The following is a 6,521-nucleotide window of genomic DNA, read 5'->3' on the forward strand; positions in this document are numbered from 1 at the left end:
ATAATGTATCAATGTTGCCTCATCAACTGCAACAAATGTATCCCACTGGTGCCAGGTGTGAGTAATAAGGGATGTACAGTGAGGGGGATGGGAAGGCTCCGTACCATCTGCCCAATTTTTCTGGGAACTTAAAACTGCTCTAAAATATAAAGTCTCTCTCTTTTTTTTTTTTTTTGGCTGTGTCTCGTGGCTTGTAGGATCTTAGTTCCCCGACCAGGGATTGAACCTGTGCCCTTGGCAGTGAAAGCGTGCAGTCCTAAACACTGGACTGCCAGGGAATGCCCTAAAGTCTATTAATTTTTTTTTTAAAGAGAAGCTGTACATTATTTTTTTTAAATAAATTTATTTATTTTTATTTATTTATTTTTTGGCTCTGTTGGGTCTTCGTTTCTGTGCGAGGGCTCTCTCTAGTTGCGGCGAGCGGGGGCCACTCTTCATCGCGGTGCGCGGGCCCCTCACTGTCGCGGCCTCTCTTGTTGCGGAGCGCAGGCTCCAGACGCGCAGGCTCAGTAGTTGTGGCTCACGGGCCCAGTTGCCCCGCGGCATGTGGGATCTTCCCAGACCAGGTCTCGAACCTGTGTCCCCTCATTGGCAGGCAGATTCTCAACCACTGCGCCACCAGGGAAGCCCTATTAATTTTTAATAGTTTATTAAATATGAAAAAATTATCCCCAGGCTACCAAAGGGGGCCCCTTAGAGCCCTGCAGGACCTAGGAACCATGGTTCCTGGCCCCAGCCCCTCAACAGCCAGCCTCCCCATTGGGGAATGGAGCAGGGCATCCAGGAACCACCGCAGACCAGGGCTCCACAGCTGGTGATGGCCACGGACTGCGGGCACCTCAGCAGTGGCCTGAAAGGAAGGAACGATCACATTGAAAGTGTAATTCTGTGTTGATGCGACTCACACACGTGCACACACGCCCAGGCACACAGCCCCCCCCCTAGGGCTTGCCCAGTGGGGTCCATTCCCAGCTTTGCAGATGGATCTGAATACTCCTGCAGGGTTTTCCGTTCTGAAGGCACACGTGGTTTAATCTCAGCCAGTACATTCAGAGCAATTAAACCAAAAAGCTCATTTCTGAAAAGAGATAAAGTATTTGAGTACCTGCATCAATGTGCAACATCTGCCTAATGTTCTAGACATTTCCCTGGTGGGTGAAACAATGTCCACTCCCAATAAATACTAACCCAACCACAAACACCTGAAGAAAGTGAGACATTTTCTTGCCAAAGATCAACCATGTTATCTCTTTAGATACATAGTTCTGGCAGGAATTTTTTCTGTTTTAAAATCTCAGAGCCAAATTCAGTTTAACAATCAAGCTGAACGTAGTCTACTTTAGAGCTAATGTGTTTGAAGTTGGGACCTAACACATGAAATATTTCAGGGGAAAATGCACAATATGTGACCCAGAAAGAAAGGGTTCCTCTAGGACTGAGCCCAGAGCGATGGCCGTTTGTAGGCAAGGTCCCTGGTTAGCCAGGCCTCACTGTGTGGAATGACCGACCGCACAGCACATTTACAACCCTTGTGCTGCGTGGAGAAAGCAGGGCTGCGCTCCGCTTTCCGCAGAAACCCAGCCGCCGTGTGAGACCCTGGGCCAGGGCTGCACCCACGTCCCAGCAGACACACACGCCAGGTCCCTGAGAGCGTTATGCCCCCCACCCCAGAAATGCCTACGCGGACGTGGACAGGCCATCCGTGCAGGGGGCTCGCCGGGAAAGCAGTGTTGGTCCATGCACCGGTTGCAAGAAGAATTTCCAGACACGAAGTATTTCAGAAAAGAGTGAGTTTATTGAGAACAAAGAGCAGAGTTGGTGAGGGGCGCTGCAATCACAAAGCGCGACTTCCTGATAGACCAGGGGGAGCCGACCCCCTTTGTGGGCTGGTAGCCAACTTTTATAGCCTCAAGACAAAGAAGATTCCTGCTGGCAGGATGGCATTAGGTGATCGGTCAGGATACCACAAGGTGACTACATGGCGATTATTTTACCTAATACGGAGTCGGGGGGTTGTCCGGTTTAGGTTAGGAGAGCCCATGGCAACAGTTGCTATGGGGGCTTGGTTAATTCCAGAGCGTCTGTCCTGTGTCCTTGACGTAGGGCTCCACAGCAGGTGCAACAAAAAGCCAATCAAGGGAAGGCGATGCCTGTGGGGGGGACCCGGCCTGCGCCGGTAGCGTCATCCCCGCTGGGCCTGGGCACCTCCGGGGCCCTGTCGCCAAACGCCGGGCCTGGGGGGCCTGGGACTGGCTGCGGCAGGGGACCTCACCGCCTTGTCACTCTCCTCCCAAGCACCAGTGGGACGATCTGTGATGGCCAGGAGGCCCCTACTCAGCATACGGGCAGCTGCTGGCTGGGGGCCGTCCGGAAGGGCTGGCGCATCTCTGCAGCAGGACGGACGATGAGAAGGCACCTCTGGACAGCGAGCCGGGGCCCGGGTGACGGAGGAGCAGCCAGGCCTGTGCCCCTCCTCTCCGGAGCCCACCCTACGGCTGCCCTCTCTGCAGCCACTCGGGTGGGGTGGGGCGCGGAACCCTGGGCGCGGGGGGAGGCCGGGGGGGCAGCTGGGCCACAGGCCAGGAGCCTGCGTCTCAGACGAAACCTGGGAGCAGGGTCTCAGCCAGTCACCTGAGGCAGTGAATCCCAGGAGGTAAGGACCCCGTGTACCCAGGTGAGATGAAAACATGTCGCCCCAAGACTGCACGGAGTATATTCACAGCAGCCACGAGGCAGATGACTCAGCGCCCACCGGCAGAAAAGGGGACAAACAAAACGCGGCTCATCCGGGCCAGGGAACGCTGGTCCCCACGATGGAGGGCAGCCCCGAGCCCTGACGCAGGCAGCGGTGCGGGCGCTGCAAACCCTGATCTCCGCGGGGAGCGCCGGGCGCCGAGTCCACGCACCACGAGACCCGCTGGTGCGGACGTCCAGGCTGGGCGACTCCTCGGGGACGGGACTCGGACGTGAGGTCTCGGGGGCCGGGCCGGGCTCAGGCAACGGCCGAAGGCAGCGACGGGAGGCTCTGGAGCCGACTGTGGTGACGCGGCTGTACGATCTGTGAACGCCCTAAAACGCGCTGAACCGCACCCCGTGATGGGTGGTCTGATGGGATGAGAGCGGTGTCCCTGTAAATCTGGCTCTGGAACGACCAGGTGCCTCTGGCCTGGGGAGACGAGACGGACTGAAGGGCTTCCTGACCCCTGTTCCTGTCATGAGTCCTCACCCTAAAAACACGAGGGGAATTCCTTAGGGCCGTTCTCTCCGTGACAATGGCCATTAGGAGCTTTGTGCTTGAACCTGCCTCCAGACGAGGGACCCAAAGGCTGGGCGGCTGTCATTGCGGTCGGCCCTAACACAGCCCCTTCCTCTTCCTGCCTGCGCGAGGAGCTCCCGTCCGCCCGCGGGGGCCTGTGCTGGACGATCCTCCATCCTGCTCCCACCGGAAACCCGGGCGGGGGAAGGAGCAAGGGGGAGGAGGGGCTGACGCGGCCGGTGGGGACCGGCAAGGCTTTCTCCCCAAAGCAGGCGGCCCCCCAACCCTCCTCCCGTGGGCGCACGGGACCCACCTGTCCAGGCCCCGTGCAGGACCAGGGCCCGGGTCCCAGCAGCCGGGCCACGGCTCGGCGCCCCCTGAACCCCAGCCTGCCCTCCCCCACCCCCGTGCTGCCACACTCACCTGCGACCCCACCCCCTTCGCAGGACTCCTTCCCGGACCCCATCCTCAGCCCTCCTCGGTCCGGGCCTCCCCCACCCCACTCACCCCTCCCCCGTGCCCGGCAGGTCGGGTCCAGGTCCATTCATAGTCCTCCCGGCTCCCCCAAGACCCGCAGCACCCACTTTTCCTCCTGTGGCCTTCCTGGCTGTTCCCCGAGGCCCAGCCACCCCCCCCCCGTCCAGGGTGCCTCCTCGTGTCCACACCCTCCAAACCCACACGGTGACGTATAATCCCCAACACGACGGTATTTGGAGAGGAGCCTTAGGGGTGATTCAGTTTCGATGAGGTCATGAGGGTGGGTGAGATGCCCACAGTCGGGTCAACGTCTGCCCCAGGGGAGACCAGCCGCTCTCAGTCATCAGAAGGCGCCATCTATGCACCAGGAGGGGCCCCTCACCCGGCACTGGATCAGCCGGCACCCAGACCTTGGACTTCTGCCTTCCACCCTGGGAGAAATAAGTGTCCGTAGTACTTGGTAATGCAGCCTGAGCTGACCAGGACTTCCCACCCCACCCCCACCCGCACCCGCACCCCCAGGAGGGGCGGGTCCACTTGCTCAGGCCTCAGCCTCAGTTTCCTGAAGGATGAGGATTCTGACCCCGACCCCAGCTTCGGGCTCCCCGGGCCGCACCCCCAGGCTTGCGGCCCCTGGGCCCCTGCCCTCAGCCGCGCCAGGAAGGAAGGCACCCGCCTTGCTCTGCCTCCCTCTATGCCCAGCCGGTCCGTGAAAGAACAGGGTCAAGGACGCTGGCCGCCCAGCCCGAGGCCTCTGATCTCCGGGGTGAAAGGCAACCCTGGCGTCAGGCGGAGCTAAAAATACCTCAGCCGGCACTGCCAGGCTGCTCCGAGGGCGGGGCAGGAAGGGAGGCCCCGGTAACCATGTAACTGACGGGACGCAGGCCCAGCAAGGCCGCACCCGAGCGTCCGCGGACGCGCCTCCAGCCCGAGAAGGTGGGCGAGGGGCTGTGGGCAGCCCACCCCAGCCCCGGCCCCTGCCTTCCACGGGGTACTGCTCGGCTCCAGTCCGGAAGCTTCCTTGGGGCTCCGGGGGTGCAGGGAGAGCACAAGCCACTTAGCTTTTCCCCAGCAGACGACGGCCACTCCCAGGCCGGGGACGGGGCCCCCACCGGCCAGCAGGACGGCCGTGGCCCACCTGGTTCCGCCGCCTCACCTCCTCCGCCTTCATCCCTTAACCGCGGCCTGACGATGGCCAGGGAAGAGGCGGGTTCCCTTCTCTGCGGGAGGCTCTGGGCCTCCAGCGCAGCATCCAGGAGGGTGGAGATGCCCTCTGGACACGCCCCAGGCCCAAGGCAGGAAGGGGGCGGGGTGGGAGCCCCAGGACAGGGGGAGACTGGGCAGGGGAGTCAGGCAGAGCTTCCTGGGTGGCTTGAGGCCAGGAATGCACGGAAGCGTCTGGTAATGCTCAGCACAGTCACACGGGGAGAAATACGCAGAAGGCCCACGGCGGTGGGCGGTGGGCGGTGGGCGGCTGCAGGGGATTCTTCTTTTCTTTTCTGCTTTTCCTTATTTTACTAATGTCCTACCCCCAACAGGGATTATTTTATAATCAGAGAAAACAAACTTGGAGAAAAGGGAAGGTACCAACTGGCTTCCTGGTACAGCAGGGGAGCCACACCACCTGTGGCAGGGCCTTTAAACCCTGCAGACAGGGCTCGGGGACCACCTGGGATGCCCCAGCCCCAGTGTCCCCAGCTGTGAGATGTGGGCACTGTGGCAACTTGCAGGCCCACGGTGAGGGCCCCGTGAATGTTTGCTCTGCCCTTGACCGCCCCCCCCACCCCCAAGAGCAGCCTAGCTGGTGACATGTGGGGTTCCCATACTGTGTGCTTTATGGGGAGTGGGGGTCGGGGACTGAGGCGCTGCAGAAGCTGGTCATCCTGGGGCCAAGAGCCCCACCCACGACCCCTGCTGCACAGCACCTGGCCCCCACCTGGAAGCCCAGGCCTCCCTGGGGTCCAGGCCTGTGTCTAGAATCACACTGACTGGTACAGGCAGGTCGCACACCCCACGGAGCTCCGAGAGCTGAAGACGACGTTGACCTCCCTGGTGGGCGGCAGGGAGAGCAGGGGCCGCCCCCCAGGGGACAAGTCCCGAACCCCTTCAGCATCACCCTGGCCTGGTGGTGCGGTCTCGGGGCCTTGGTGCCCCCATCTGAACAACGGGATAGCGGTGGTCCCCCCAGCCCCAGGCTTCCAGGGAAACTAAAAGAGTGGTGCTGGCGTGGGAGACCAGGGGCACCTGCTGGGCTTCAGGCCCTCGGGCTGCTCAGCAGCTCCTCCATCTGGGCGCTTCCCTTCTATCCCAGGGGAAGCCCCTCCAGCCCCCAGACCCACCTCCACTGCCTCCTTGGGCCGCCACCCCATCAGTGCCCCTCTACCCGATGGCTCCTTCTAGATGGACATTGCAAGCCCAAAAGTAAGCCGTCACCCCAGGGTGTCGGGGGGAGCCAGGCCTCCATGGGCCGTGTCCCGTGTCCCTCTACCTTCCTTCTCCTTGATGTGGGTTCGGCCTGGAAGTGGCCACGCTAAGGAGACCCCGGACCCCAGACCTAGGACCCCACGTGGGCCCTGTCCCTGCAGTGCGTGCCTCCTTGGCTGCTCTGGCTTCCCAAGACCGTGGATTGGGGGCCGGGGGCTCGGGCCTCCGGGACAGAGGGGTCTGGCCAAAATGGGCCACCTGGCTGGGGGACCTCGAACGGGCAGTGAGCAGGAGGAAGACCGCTCTCCTCCCGCACCGGCCACGCCAGCCCCTGCCCCCCGCCGCATCGGGAGGGGGTGTGAGA

The 6,521-nt window shown here is 61.6% G+C and overlaps 1 long non-coding RNA gene across 1 annotated transcript; it reads right to left on the reverse strand.

Moving 5' to 3' along the window:
* Window positions 1–1,775: 1,775 nt before the first annotated feature.
* Window positions 1,776–4,967, reverse strand: LOC136793672 (uncharacterized). The gene is made up of 2 exons (XR_010839282.1): window positions 4,890–4,967; window positions 1,776–3,227 (listed from the first exon to the last, which is right to left on the reverse strand). It is a non-coding gene; the product is annotated as an uncharacterized lncRNA (long non-coding RNA).
* Between the last annotated feature and the right edge of the window lie 1,554 nt (window positions 4,968–6,521).

This window comes from Kogia breviceps, chromosome 2 (assembly GCF_026419965.1).
Source record: "Kogia breviceps isolate mKogBre1 chromosome 2, mKogBre1 haplotype 1, whole genome shotgun sequence".
Taxonomy (NCBI): Eukaryota; Metazoa; Chordata; class Mammalia; order Artiodactyla; family Physeteridae; genus Kogia; species Kogia breviceps.